The following is a 15,362-nucleotide window of genomic DNA, read 5'->3' on the forward strand; positions in this document are numbered from 1 at the left end:
AAGCTTCTCCTTTCACTGAACCTCCCCACAGGAGCCAATCAAAGCCCAGTGACATTCTTGGAAGCCATTCTGCTGGTTGGTACCATCAGACCAAAGGAAAGAGCAGTCCATAGAGGCTGGAGAAACCAGGGCAGCTTCATTCAGGAGATGATCTCATCTTGCCATGGGTCAGTGATGCTAAACCTTCTGGCTTATTCTGCCCTACTTCCACACGGCATATCAGAATCCCTCAGTGACCACACCTGGAGGGAACTCCCCAGGTGCTTCTGAGGGTTTCTCAACCTCAGCACGATTGCCGCCTGGGCTGGTAATTCCTGGTAATCTTCATCGGGGGCACTGTCCCGTACATTGTAGGAGGTTCAGCAACATCCCTGACCTCTACTCACCTGATGCCACTAGCTGCCAAAATCCCCCCAATTATGACAAAGAAAAATGTCTCCGGACATTGCCAGATGTCCTCTGGGGCACAATCCCCCCTCCCCTGGTTGAGAACCGCGTTCTAGCGGCGAGCTCTGCTCTGGGGGAGAGCGAGCACAGAGAAGCATCAGAGATGTTCCAGAGAGGGGACCGAGCAAAGGCACAGACTGCAGAAAGGAGAGTCTTGTCTGCGGCATCATGAGGAGGCCGGGCTGGCTGGTAACAATAACAACAACAGCAGCTACAGTTTGAGAGCCAACAGTGTTACAGGTTCTCATTTTTATCCCTAAACAGGTCCACACGTTATTACATCTTGCAGATGGGAAAGCAAAGGCTAAGCAGTATTCTTAAAGTCACCCAGATACTGTGACCCGGGGCTGGGATCTGAACTCAGGTCTTCAATGCTCTTTCTGTTGCTATAACAAGGACCAGAACTAATGATAAACTGTGGCATTTTGAACAAAATAAGGTGCAACTGGGTCACGTTAGAAAGAGCCTAGATTACCAGGGTAAGGAGGTGGTTTTTCCAAATGCAAGTGACACTCTTCTCACCCATTTTGTCACTTTTTCACAGGTAATGGATATTAGCTTTGAGCAAGAATGTACATTTTAGGAAAAGAATGTTCAGGGATAATTAAGAAGGCAGAGACAAATATTAAAGAAGAATAGAGTAGGAATTGGGAGATTGGGATTGACACATATACACTACTGATACTATGTATAAAATAGACAACTTATGGAAATATACTGGATAGCACAGGGAACTCTACTTAATGCACTGTGGTGTCCTAAATGGGAGGGAAATCCAAAAGGGAGGGGATATATGTATATGTGTGGCTGATTCATTTTGCTGTACGGTAGAAGCTAACACAACATTGTAAAGCAACTAGACTCCAATAAAAATTAATTAATAAAAAAAGAAGAAGAAGAGAGTAATAGCAAAGCAACCAGTTGTGGTCCGGTTAGAAGCTTAAAGGTATACATATGAAATTTTGTTAATGGTCTCTACATAAGAGAAAGAAAATAGAAATTCAGGGATTATTTCTTTTTTCTTATGTAATGAGTGTCTCTACCAGAGGGACGCCCCAGCCAGAAATTAAACTTGAATATATATGCAGGGATTGATCCTCTTAAACGAGAGAAGTTTCCACTATGTTATAATATAAGTGAGGATTAAGAAATCTCTTGGGACCCCCTGCGAGGCCATCCTCGTTTAGAAAGTCACATCACCTTTGAATCACTGGCAAGGTCTTCCCTTACAGGGGTAGATGCAGGGAAAAGAGGAAAAGAGCAGTGGCTTTCTTGGGGGGGGGAAAGAGTGACCCCACATAGGAGAATGAGTTGTGGCCAAAGAGACCAGCACAGATGGGGGTTCTGGTCCACAGTGTAGAATGCCCTAGAAGGACACCTGCCTCAGCTCACTGTAGCTGCCAGGACAGTGAACGCCGCCTTGCCTGTGATATTCCAGATGTGCCCTTCAGGAGCAGCGCTTCACTAGATGCATACCCACCCCCACCATCCCGACCAGCCTGTACTTACAACAGAGCTCAGAATGCAGGTTTCTGTAGCCCAGACCTCCACCATCGCGTGCCCCTGAGGTAACAGCACCCCTATCAGTCTCTGAGCTGTGAGGGACAGGAAGTGACAGGTTAGAGGTGAAGGTACCTTTCACATGTGCCCTCTGGCAACAGGTATGCTTACAGCACTTTTTTTTTTTTTTTAAATTGGGGTATAGTTGCTTTACAATGTTGTGTTAGTTTCTGCTGTACAGCGAAGTGAATCAGCTCTACGTATACATATATCCCCTCTTTTTTGGATTTCCTTCCCATGTAGGTCACCACAGAGCATTGAGTAGAGTTCCCTGTGCTATACAGCAGGTTCTCATTAGTTATCTGTTTTATGCACTTTGAACCATGTCCAAGCCATGCTTGGCTGGACATAGTACTGTAGACTTAGCAGTTTGTGAGTAAAATGATTTGAGAATGTGCAAACTTGGAATCAAAGTAGTAACAGGAAAATTATCATCTTCCTTCTAATGCCAATGGGATTACAACAATGTGTGCAAGACATTATTTAACACTCTACAGTAAGTCCCCTACATACGAACAAGTTCCGTTCTGATAGTGCGTTCATAAGTTCAATTTGTTCATTAAGTCCAACAAAGTTAGCCTAGGTACCCAACCAACACAATCGGCTATATAGTACTGTACTGTAATAGGTTTATAATACTTTTCACATTAATAATACATGGAAAACAAAGACAAAAAATAAACATTTTTAATCTTACAGTACAAGTACTTTGAAAAGTACAGTAGAACAGTACTTCTTAGCAGTACCAGCTACATCACCGCTGCTTTTAGGCTTGCTTCCGGACATCCTGGGCTTGAAATAAAGATACTGTACTACTGTACTCTATACAGTACTGTACAATAAAGTACACAAAAGCACAACCACTTGTAGAGGATGCACGCACATGACAATGTACACCAGACATGTGAACTAACTTACATGATTGGACATGTGAACACATGTTCGCATCTTTGAAAGTTTGCATCTTGAAGGTTCATATGTAGGGGACTTACTGTATTGTAAGTGGGAAAGAATAAATTTCCTGGCCATGAGTCAATAAAACTAGAAATAATTAACAATGTTACATGCAAACAAAGAACCACTAGAAAAAAAGAAAGTCACTAAAATTGGTCAAAATGGAAATTGAGACTTAAAAAATGAAAACTTGTGGTAATCATTTCGTGATTTATGTAAGTCAAATCATTATGTTGCACACCTTAAACTTACAGTGCTGTATGTCAATTATATCTCAATAAAACTGGAAAGAAAAAAAAACTTAAAAATCAAAACTTAAATATTAGCCAGAAGAATGTCACATATCAAACTTCTGGGATACAGCTAAAGCTGTAGAGGGGACAATTCTTTATATCTTAAAAATAAAGTACTTGAATTAAGTTACTAAGTATTTATCTTGGGAAGTTACAAAAATCAACAATCAAAAATAAAGTTAAAAAAAGAGTAGACAAACTTAAAGATAAAAATAAAAAGAGGGGCTTCCCTGGTGGCGCAGTGGTTGAGAATCTGCCTGCTAATGCAGGGGACACGGGTTCAAGCCCTGGTCTGGGAAGATCCCACATGCCGCAGAGCAACTAAGCCCGTGAGCCACAACTACTGAGCCTGCGCGTCTGGAGCCTGTGCTCCGCAACAAAAGAGGCCACGATAGTGAGAGGCCCGTGCACCGCGATGAAGAGCGACCCCCGCTTGCCGCAACTAGAGAAAGCCCTCGCACAGAAACGAAGACCCAACATAGCCAAAAATAAATAAATTAAAAAGAAATAAATAAATAAAAATAAATAAATAAATAAAAAGAAATTAATTGACTAGGAGAAAATGTTTGCATTGATAAATCCAAGTGGTATGGAGGGTAGAAGGTGAAATAGACGTCTCTGCCTGGTCAAAAGGCAGGAGGGAAAAGTGAAAGCAAAAGGAAACAAAGTTAGAGATGAAACAAAGAACGACAGTGTATACATTTAGGACATGAGTGCTTTTAGGAGGATTACTTATATATCTTTATGGTAATTAATTTAAATTTTTGACGTCTCCACAATTTCTAGATAATTGTAAAGTAGCAAAATTGATTAAAGAAAACTTTTAAAACCAAATTAATCAATAAATGTGACAGAAATAACAAATACAATGTAAGGATCACCACCAAAGTGATACTGTACTCAGATAGTTTCATGGGCAAAGTCTTCAAACCTATAGGGAAGAAAGAGTTACCAGTCTATGTTAACACTTCCAGAGCCAATAAAAGACGGAAATCTTCATATTCATTTTATAAAGCCAGCAAAATTTCTACAGGACAGAGTTTTAAAAAGTAAAGATCAATCTTATTTGTAAATATAAATGAAAATTCCAAATAAAATTTGATAAATGTAATGTATGAACAAATAAGAGAACAATGGGTATTCAGGAATGCAAAAATGGTTTAATACAAGGATATGTATTAATATGGTTAATCACATCAAAAAGTCAAAGGAGAAAAAGCATATAATCATCTTAATATATGCCAAAGACTCATGATAAAATTCAAGCACATTCCGATATCAACTTTTAGTAAATTAGTCCTGAAAGATTATTAAACTTAAAACAATTTGAATCTGAAATCATTTAAAAATCTTAACAACAGCCAACATCATAGCTAAAGTTAAAACATACAGACATATCTATTCTCATTTCTATTAATAAAATTCTAGACATTCTAACAATTAGACAAGAAAAAGAAACAAGTACCATCAATAATGGAAAGAAAAAGACAAGTCTATTACTATTTTTGGTTATGATCATCTATGTAGGAAAAATAATTGAATCTTCCCCCAAATATTAAAACTAATGGCAATTGGCCAGTTATAAAATAAAAATACAAAAATCAGCAGTACCCCATTAGTCAAGAATTAATGGTTAGAAGAAAACTGGGGGAAGAAGATACTAGTAACAGTCCTAATAACAACAAAAACAAGATGATTCCTGAGAAGGAACTCTATAAGAAGCTTGGGCAAAGACCTATATGGAAAAATTATTAAATTATATGAAGGGACCTTAAAGAAATATTGAGTTGAGAGATATTACAAGTTTTTAAAGAGTCATAATGTAAATTAATGCATAAATCCAAAGCAGTTCAAATCAAAATACCTTTATATTTTGTGTGTTGAAATGTGTTGAAACTTGGGAAACGAATGAATAAACAAGAAGAGTTAGGGAAGTGCTGAAAGAAAGTATAGTAATAAGTATAATAGTAAGGGATAGCTCGCATTTCTAGGTGTGAAAACAAAGTATAAAAATATGAACAGGGCTTCCCTGGTGGCGCAGTGGTTGAGAATCTGCCTGCCAATGCAGGGGACATGGGTTCGAGCCCTGGTCTGGGAAGATCCCACATGCCACGGAGCAACTGGTCCCGTGAGCCACAACTACTGAGCCTGTGCTCTAGAGCCTGTGCTCCGCAACAAGAGAGGCCGCGGTAGTGAGAGGCCCGCGCATCGCAATGAAGAGTGGCCCCCACTTGCCACAACTAGAGAAAGCCCTCGCACAGAAACGAAGACCCAATACAGCCATAAATAAATAAATAAATAAATAATAAATAAATTTTAAAAAATGCTGGGAGTTATCACCATCATTAAATATATATATATATATATATATATATGAACAGTGTTTATGTCTGTATGCTAAGATTGTGAATGCTTTTCCTTGTGCTTTTTTGCATTTTCAAAATTTTACTCGAGTATTTATAATCAGAAAAGTCTTTTAAAATGTAATCCACATACGAAATCCTAACCCTCTCTCAGTCTGTGCCCTGCTCCAGGTTCCCACTCACCCCCTTCCATCACCCCCTCTGCTCACCCACGTTTCAGCCCCACCCTCCTTCCAGCTTCATGCTCTGGCTCCAGTTTGATAGGGGGTCACATTTTCCCAAAAGTTTTCTCTGACCTCCTGTGCCCCATCCTCACTGCTCCTCCTACATCACATTAAAATCATGTGCAGGGGGCTTCCCTGGTGGCGCAGTGGTTAAGAATCTGCCTGCCAATGCAGGGGACACGGGTTCGAGCCCTGGTCTGGGAAGATCCCACATGCCGCGGAGCAACTGGGCCAGTGAGCCACAACTACTGAGCTTGCGCGTCTGGAGCTTGTGCTCCGCAACGGGAGAGGCCACGACAGTGAGAGGCCCGCGCACCGCGATGAAGAGAGGCCCCCGCTCTCCGCAACTGGAGAAAGCTCTCGCACAGAAACGAAGACCCAACACAGCCAAATATAAATAAATAAATAAATGAATAAATAAATTAAAAAAAAAAATCATGTGCAGGTAAGAAAATTGATGAAAGAAGAACAGACTTAGATTGAAGATGGTGTTTCACTGCGAGAGGGAGACATATTTTATCTTATGCTGAAAACACTTCAATTTATTTCTTAATCAGATTATTTTCAAGATCTGTGTCACATTCATGTTTTAATCTTGTAGGGGAAGAAAAATAACTTTCCCTCTACCCTTCAAGATTCTGTAACTGAGGTCTCCCTGCAATAAAAGACAGATTCACAAGAGGAAAACAAAAGTTTAACAACAGGTATACCTTCTGCTATATGGGCGAAACCCAGGAAAACTTAGTAAAACTCCCTGAAATGGCCCAAGCCACCACCTTAAATATCATCTCCAGTTAAAGACAAAAGAAAGATGTTGGGGGCAGGGACCAGTTATGGGAAATGATCAGAAAAAGCACAATAAAAAAGGGTAAGGTTGTTATGCAGATTTCAGAAGGGTGCCTTCTCCCTGGATGAGTTTCTTGTGATTCAGAGTCATTCTCTTCCTGGTACTTAGGGGAGACTTACAAATGGAGACTTCCTTTATAAACGTAAATATCTCTTAGAAAAGGGTAATTTCTACTCTGTTCCGAGCTTCTCCTGTATCTGCCATTTCTTAAAAATAAGCAGCTCAAAATACTCCTTAAGCCAAACAGGCAGAGTTTGAGGTGGCAGATTTCGCTCCTCTCCAGCCCTCAGACTTAAGACCAGCTTATGGTTCTCAATCAAAATATCTTTTAAAACACAAATCGGTAGCATTACGAGGGATGTTTATAGTTCTGTTCTTCAGTCAGATTTCAGTAGTCTGTTTGAAAATAGGCATAGAGAAACTTAAAATACAGAGTTTTTTAAGTCTTTATAAGTAGCTCTCTATTGAGATTTCTAAGGCAGAACAGGTTTCCATTGTGGCCTTCACTAAAGTTTCATGTTTTATTGTTCAGAATACTCTCTGGCCACTGCCTGTTCTGTTTATCCTAACATCAATGATCCAAATCTCTTTCTGACCTTTCTGATCTTCAACGGTTTCCTTTTGAACTGCCCCCTCAACAGGTACCTTACGATTGATTCTTCTTTCTCCTCTGCAATATTTGCTTGTTGGTTTTTTTTGTTGTTGGTTTGTTTTCCTTTTTTGAAGGAAGGCATCTTATTAGTGAGCCCAGCCAAGGGAGTAAAAAGTAAATAAACTCTTTTGTTCAGGAACAAATAGGAGTAAACAAACTTGTCTTTTCATGTGTGAATTCACACATGGTAGTAGTGGTGAGGTGGTAAGTAAATCAGGGCTTCCTGGCCAGAAGAAACAACTGCATTTTATCAGCAGAATTTGTTTTGTATTTCTGCAATTTATCCTGTACCTGTTAGGCAGCAACATCAGAGAGAGAGAGAGAAAAAAAAGAAGAAGGAGAAGAAGAAGAAGAAGGAGAAGGAGGAGGAGGAGGAGGAAGGAGAAAGAATGAAAGAAAGAAAGAAAGAAAGAAAGAAAGAAAGAAAGAAAGAAGGAAAGAAAGAAAGAAAGAAAGAGAAAGAAAGAAAGAAAGAGAAAGAAAGAAAGAAAGAAAGAAAGAGAAAGAAAGAAAGAAAGAAAGAAAGAAAGAAAGAAAGAAAGAAAGAAAGAAAGAAAGAAAGGAAGAAAGGAAGACTGTATCGTGTACTGCTAATTCTAGCTAGCTCTTGGTTCCAGCTAAAATAAAAGGCACAATTCTTACAGCTCTCCCAGAAAGCTGCTCCCATAAGCTCCCCCTCCTTCAAACAACCAAAGGAAAAACCCAACGCACTAAGCCATCACCATAATCAAAATCTGATTCATTATGGCAAGACATTGTTGCATGATGCCATATCTAAATCCACCTATGTGGCGTGATTTAAGTAGTCTTTACATTGTGCATTGGAAAAAGAAGAGAAAAAGAAAGAGACTCCTCTTTATTTGGTTGTGTCAGATATAAAAAGGAAAATCCTTAAGCATTTCCAGTTGCCCCAGTTGGTACCGAGATGGGCTGCGCTCACAGTTGGGGCATTCATCTTCCGGGCAGGTGAAGGTGGAGAGGCATGTGATGGCAGTTATCCCCCTTACCCCAAAGCCTGCCTGTGCTCAGCCCCCATTTCTGTGGCTGACTGGCTTGTTCCCATGGGGAAGCTGCATCATTTGGTGCATGCTTTTTCCCATATCTTGCAGCATAATTTGGACAACCCAAATGTGCCAGCGGCAGCCCCATTCCCCTCCTGGGTGTGCTGTCCCTTGCTTGCCTGCCAGCTGCCCAGAAGAGACCCGTTAATAACTAACCTGTCTGCTCCAAGCTGCAATATTAGTAGCAGGGATCAGCCCCCATTCACTCATTTATTCCTAAGACTTGTGGGTGGAGGACATAGTGAAGGAGGGTAGGGGAGCCTGACATTGTTGGTTCAGCTTTCATTTCATTTTACTGACCATCAAAAGCATTTATGTGGCTAGGTTATACCAAACAGATACATTAAAAATTGCTTCTGAGCCATTGAGCCATTTTATAATTTAAACCAAAACATTCCCATCAAAGGAGCTCCAAACCTAATATGGTTCTTTTATCTCCTTTGTTAAGGGGGGAAATAAGCAACATTATTCTGAAGAAAAAATTGCATTGTTCTTGCTGATGTCAATAAGAAAGAAAATCTGAAGGAAAAGATTAAAATGTTGATGAGGTTTATATTTGTCAGAATTCTTTCAATTGCAAGAAGCAGTAATCCAATTTAAGTAGAAATGAGGAAGATCGAATTCTTGAACTTGAGCATTCTAAGGGAATTCAGGCACGGCAGGATTCAGGGTCTCCAACAATATCATGAGTCTGCCTTGCTCTTTCTAGCACACTTTCTCCTTCTCTGATTCTGCTTATCTCTGTAGCTTTTCATTTTTGGCATGATTCTTTCTTAAGTCTAACTATTTCTATGTTTATGGAAAGAAAAATTGCTACTGGCAATCTACTTCCAAGAGAGAAAGAAAAGAGACACAGAGAGAAGCAGACAATTTTCCCCACTTAGTCCAGCTGAAAAGAAACTTGGAGGATTCTGGCTCACCCATCCTGGGTCACAAGGCTATCTTCAAATTCTGTGCAGACAATGCTGTATTAGGATTGACCAAGCCTGGGTCATAGACCACAGGGTCTATATGCATAAAAGAAGGAGTTTCTCAATGAAATCAAAAGAAGGGTGAGAAAATGTATGGGTTAGACCTGAAGTGTGGTCCACCACAAACCCGGGTCCTGTCTAGGAACAAGGAATAAAACAGTAGGAAAACTGTCATTTAGAGACATCGTGGCATATTGAATTTTAAAGTCAGCTAACCCTGGGTTCAAATACTATTATGTATTTGGGAAAGGTATTTAAATTCCAAAGCTTGACTTTTGCATCTGCGAAATGTACCTGGGTGTTGTGAGCATTTGTAAGGTAAGTGCCCGGCGCATAGTAGATGCTCAACAAAACATTAACCCCTGTAGTCATCAGAAGTACCATTTGAAGTTACCAGGTGTAGGGTCCTGTGACACGTTTACGTGTTTTTACAAACACCCACATTCATTGGACTTTGTCCTTCCTCCTGGTTACAAAGAACATACACTGCACCCCAGTGTGGTGCACATGTATACTCTTTCCCCACAGCAGTCCACACTGTCAGTTCTTCATTCCTTTCCTGTAACAAAGCTTCTATTTCATACCTCCACTCCTCAGCTACCCATCACGCTGTGACACAATCAACAAAGTTTCCCCCTGCATGTGTGTGAATGGGGACATCTTCATTTTACGAAACTACTCTTCCTGGTACTACATACACTTAACTGTTTTTTTCACTTAATTCCAGAGATGAGTGTAGTAGTAGACTGATGGAGATTTTTTGGAGGAACATAGAGTTCTAGAGTCCCTAAAATTTGACCAGGTAGCCAACCAGCTATGTAGAAAGCCAAATCTAATTGAGACACAGGATTAAGTATTAGGCCTCAAGGACCATTCAAGTCAATAAAGAGCTTTTGTCTGTGACATAGAATCAAAGATACTCGGTGTTCAGTGACGTGCTGTTCCCAAGAGCTTGAGCCCAGAATGACATGTGACAATCAAAGGATCCTGCATTAGATTTAGAGGTGAATAAGACGATGATAATCTCACAACTAAGATGACCGTTTGTTTTGTTTCAAGGACATAGTATAGGCATGCGAGGGCCACACGGAGATAGATCAATTTCAGGTTTTAAAAATTATGGTACAATATACATAACATACATTTTACCATGTTTAGAGTACAGCTCTGCAGTCCCAAGTCCATTCATACTGTTGTGCAAACATCCCCGCCATCCATCTTCAGAACTGGTTCATCTTCTCCAGCTGAAACTCTGTCCCCATTTGAGTTTGGTTTAATAATGGCATGCTTCGTGCATGTAAAGAAAATACAGAGAATGACATCATTAACATATATGCATCTATCTCTCAGCTTCCCCAAATTACAGTTTGTAACATTTGTTTCAGATCTCCTCCCCCTTCTCCTTTTCTTCTTTTTAAGGAAATGAAACACTTATTGATACAACAGGTCACCCCCATGGGGCCCACCCGGCCCATGTCACTGTCTTCTTCCCCCAGGGTCGCCACTGCGTTCACAATTTCATAACATCTAGGCATATCCATAAGTAATATATAGTACTGTTTTGTGCGTTATTGTATTTTTATATGTAACTAGTTTAAATATTGTGTGTGAAAAAAATATTGTGTGTGTTCTTCTGAAACTTTCCATCAACATTGCTTTGAAGTTGACCCATGTTAATATATGTAGCTCAAATTCATTCTCTTTAAAGTGTGAATAATAGTTGATCTGGGAGATATACCACAGCTTAGATGTTCTCCTATCCATGAGTATATTTAATTTGCTTCCAAATTTTCTCTCTTTACAAACGATGCATCAATAAGTACTCTTACAATGTGTCCTTCTTCACATATGTGAATTTCTTTAGGCTACACCTTGGACAGCTACGAGCTCTCCTCCACTGCTGATGACACTGCAAATTGGTTAAATCACTGCGGAGAGCATTTGGCAATAGCCAGCAAAGCATCCGCTTTGGATAGGACTTTGGGGGATTTTCTATGAAAATCCACTTTTCCTTTTGATGACTTTACAAAGATTAGTAACACCTTTTATTGAGGGTCCTCTGTCATTTAATTATGGATACCAGATCTAATCTTCACAGTGCACTGCTGTGTAAATCATTTGTCCCCCTGTTGCAGATGATGAAACCAGTGCTCAGTTCTGATAAATGATTTGTCCAAGGTCACAAAGCTGCTAAGTGACGACCCAGAAGACAGATCTGAGGCTCTGTGTTTCTGTAACTTGAAAGTCGGATTCTTGTCATTCACAAGCTTTTCACTTTTTCACTTTTTTTTTTTGGGAAATTAAGAGACTGTTTATTTTTTTATGAGATATCACATTTTATTCTTTCAAATAAGAGCAAAAGAAGATTCACTTGTAATATATAGAATCATTAAAACCATAAACAATTTCATTGAAAACTTTTGCTCCTGAGTTGAACAATTTTCAAACTTACAATTAACACTTGACAAATATGATATTTCATCATATGTTTATATTTTTGAATATATTGTTTAAGGAAATTCTATTAAAACATATCTTAATATGTCTTTGAAACCAAGAGTTATTTAGCCAATATCTGTACTTATTTTCTTTTGGATTTGGGCCAAGTTTATGTATGCTATTTTTTAAATTAGCATAGTTTTCTTACTCAAAATATTTTGGTGACCTATGACATTTTTTTTTAAATTGGGGTATAGTTGCTTTACAGCCACTATGGAAAACAGTATGGAGGTTCCTTAAAAATCTAAAAATAGGGCTTCCCTGGTGGTGTAGTGGTTGAGAATCCGCCTGCCAATGCAGGGGACACGGGTTTGAGCCCTGGTCTGGGACGATCCCACATGCCACAGAGCAACTGGGCCCGTGAGCCACAATTACTGAGCCTGTGCGTCTGGAGCCTGTGCTCCGCAACAAGAGAGGCCGCGATAGTGAGAGGTCCGTGCACTGCGATGAAGAGTGGCCCCCGCTCGCCGCAACTAGAGAAAGCCCTGGCACAGAAACGAAGACCCAACACAGCCAAAAATAAATAAATAAATTAATTAATTAAAAAAAAATCTAAAAATAGAATTACCATATGACCCAGCAATCGACTACTGGCTGTATACCCTGAGAAAACCATAATTCAAAAAGACACATGCACCCCAATGTTCATTGCAGCACTATTTACAATAGCCAGGCCATGGAAGCAACCTAAATGCCCATCGACAGATGAATGGATAAAGAGGATGTGGTACATATCTACAATGGAATATTACTCAGCCATAAAAAAGGAATGAAACTGGGTCATTTGTGGAGAGGTGGATGGACCTAGAGACTGTCATACAGAGTGAAGTAAGTCAGAGAAAAACAAATATCGTATATTAATGCATATATGTGGAATCTAGAAAAATGGTACAGATGAACCTATTTGCAAAGCAGAAATAGAGACACAGACATAGAGAACAAACATATGGACACTAAGGGGGCAAAAGGGGGTGGGATAAATTGGGAGATTGGGATTGACATATATACACTAATATGTATAAAATAGACTACTGATGAGAACCTGCTGTAGAGCACAGGAAACTCTACTCAATGCTCTGTGGTGACCTAAATGGGAAGGAAATCCAAAAAAGAGTGGATGCATGTATACATACAGCTGATTCACTGTTTCTCTTAAGAGCTCTCTCCCATCAAAGCCTGCTCCAGTCCATGTCAGGACGACCTCAAATGCCTCTCACGGCCCTTTCCTCCACCCTTTCCATCTCCTTCCTTTCCCTGACACTGATTCACAGGTGTGTAGGGTCAGAGTTGGGGGAACAGAGGCGAGGGGATGACTCTAGCATCATGCCTCATGGGGTGATTCTGGGAAGAGCCCTGGATTAAGGGACCTAACTCTGCTCATGGAGTGTCGACCTTGTCACCTAAAACCTTCTGTCTTCCTCATCTAAAAATCTGTGAAAAAGGAATCCAAGCAGGATTTTTTTCTCTTGTCCCTGATTTTCAAGACTGAGGAGAGAATGTGCTTAATTCCCCATACTCTACAAGCAGACAGCTCCGCCGCAGGCCCACTGAGAGGGAGGAATGTTGCAGAGGAGCCGGCCCGACCCCTCCTCACCGGCGCACACACCCCACCCCAAGGAACAATCACCCCACGTCCGGAGAGAAGTCATGGGCCACCTCTGCTATGAGTAGTCGGTTCATGAGAAGAGGCTATCTCTTCTCTACTCTCCTGGTGGCGGAAGCCCAAGAGAATTGTTCCTAAATCTTAAGAGTGCCAGCAAGAAAGAGGGACGGGATCTCAATTCCTGCTGTGTGTCCGCTTCGCTGGTAGATTGACTGAAGGGCCCCTGTGCTTCTGAGCTACATAAAAGTTGACTTGAGAAGAGCTGGCTTGGTGGGCACTGCCAGGTGGAGCAGGCCAGGGATGCCCACTCCCACCTGCGCCCACAGCACCAGGGGTTCTGGCTTCCAAGCGGTTGGAAAGATGGATCCCGCGTGTGCGAGACCATGGCAGGAAGCTGAGCCGGGAACACAAACATCTAGGTGTGTGGTGTGAGGGCCCACACCGCATGCCAGCCCAGAAGGGCAGCCAGGTGTGAGCTCCTGGTAGGTAAGACATGAAGTTCACCATCCACCCACCTCAGTCCCGTGGGCAACGAGCTAGGACAGCCACTGAGATGCCCCAGGGAGGGGGCTGCCACCATGTACAGTCAAGGATACAGGCTTCTATCTTTTCCGTCTCACTGCTCCAACTAGGGTAGGAGAGAGAGAGCAAGAGGAGGGGTGCATGACCTACACCTACCGTCAACCCGACCACTAGAGGCTCAGCTCCCATCTCCCCCTAGCGGCAGAGAGGAGCAGAAAGGCTCTGAATCAAAGGATGACGTAATCTGGACTAGAGCTGCATCCTCTAGACCCCAAATGACACTTCAAGGCACCAAAAGTGACCACGAAGCTATCAAATCCCGCCAAGTGTTCATTAAGGGAGCTGACGGGAAGGGGGCTCAGCATTGGCGGGTGGGGGCCGACCACATTAGTACCACAGCCATGGAGCTCGGTTACCTGGGGACACCTGTCTTCCCCCTGCTGCCAGTCTTAGGGAGGGATGGGATGATGGAGTGAGATTTCATGTCGCACTTTTCCATCCTCGATGGGCCATCTCTAGAAGAATCACCAGCAAAACGCTTACCCATCCAACCGTACCAGAGGCTAAGGCTGTGAGTTGTCTTTCTAAAGGACGTTTTTTTGTGTTTCTGAGGCAAGGAGGAGGAATGTAGAATCAGCTAGCCAGTCCGTTCTCCCCGCATATTTTATTAGCATAGATTTTTATTGCTTTGTGTCAAATCAACGTTACAGTTCTTTACAGGAACCCTTAGAAATTGAAGACAAAAGTGCCAGGGCGCCCCCTGTAGGACACTTGGAGCAATCGCGGGCGCCACGTGGGCGGCCTGCTTCAGCACCGGGTTTAAGGGTCTGGGACATCCCTGCAGCTGCCTGCAGGGGCTTTTACAGTCCGTTCTTGTCCTTGGGAGCAGACAGGTAGCCACCTCCCAGGGGAGTCGGCGGCGTTCCCAGAGGGGCTGAGCCACAGCGACCCGCCAGCCGTGATTGGGGGCGGGGCTGGGGGGCTGGGGGTTGCCCTGGGGCTGAGGAGGGGCCCCAGATTCTCTGTCATCAGCAAGGCTGATTCAACCCCCCTCCCGCAGCTGCCGCCACCCTCCCCAACCTCGGGACAATTTCCCCGAGTACCAAGGGAAAACCACTTTAAATGATTTATTCTCCGTCCTCCGAAACGGACATGTCTGGTGGAGGGTTTAGTCTTAGGTTTAATTTAAACCAACCAGCTTGGCAGACGCCACAGGCCTGTTCAAGCATCCCGGTGGCTTCTGGCCGCAGCTCTTTACCACGCGGACGCCTGATGGCCGTGGGGAGCCCGACCATGGGGGACGGGGGCGCTCAGTGGAAAACAGCTGGGTCCCCGCAGCCTCTTCATTTAGCAGGGTAACATCCAG

The 15,362-nt window shown here is 42.1% G+C and overlaps 1 protein-coding gene and 1 long non-coding RNA gene across 3 annotated transcripts in view; one reads left to right on the top strand and one right to left on the bottom strand.

The window, feature by feature from the left end:
- Positions 1–10,509, top strand: part of LOC309643597 — a 153,975-nt gene extending 143,466 nt beyond the window's left edge. The window contains exon 2 of one of the 2 annotated variants that reach the window (XR_014253887.1): positions 7,769–10,509. This is a non-coding gene — a long non-coding RNA (uncharacterized lncRNA). The remainder of the gene's footprint in view (positions 1–7,768) is intronic. The other variant, XR_014253888.1, reaches the window with a different exon arrangement.
- Positions 1–12,119, bottom strand: part of IL1RL1 (interleukin 1 receptor like 1) — an 82,736-nt gene extending 70,617 nt beyond the window's left edge. The window contains exon 1 of the mRNA XM_082426399.1: positions 10,515–12,119. The gene's annotated coding sequence lies outside the window, so the exon portion shown is untranslated. The remainder of the gene's footprint in view (positions 1–10,514) is intronic.
- Positions 12,120–15,362: the final 3,243 nt, after the last annotated feature.

Source organism: Balaenoptera physalus (genome assembly GCF_965194825.1).
Source record: "Balaenoptera physalus genome assembly, chromosome: 15".
In the NCBI taxonomy this organism is placed as follows: Eukaryota; Metazoa; Chordata; class Mammalia; order Artiodactyla; family Balaenopteridae; genus Balaenoptera; species Balaenoptera physalus.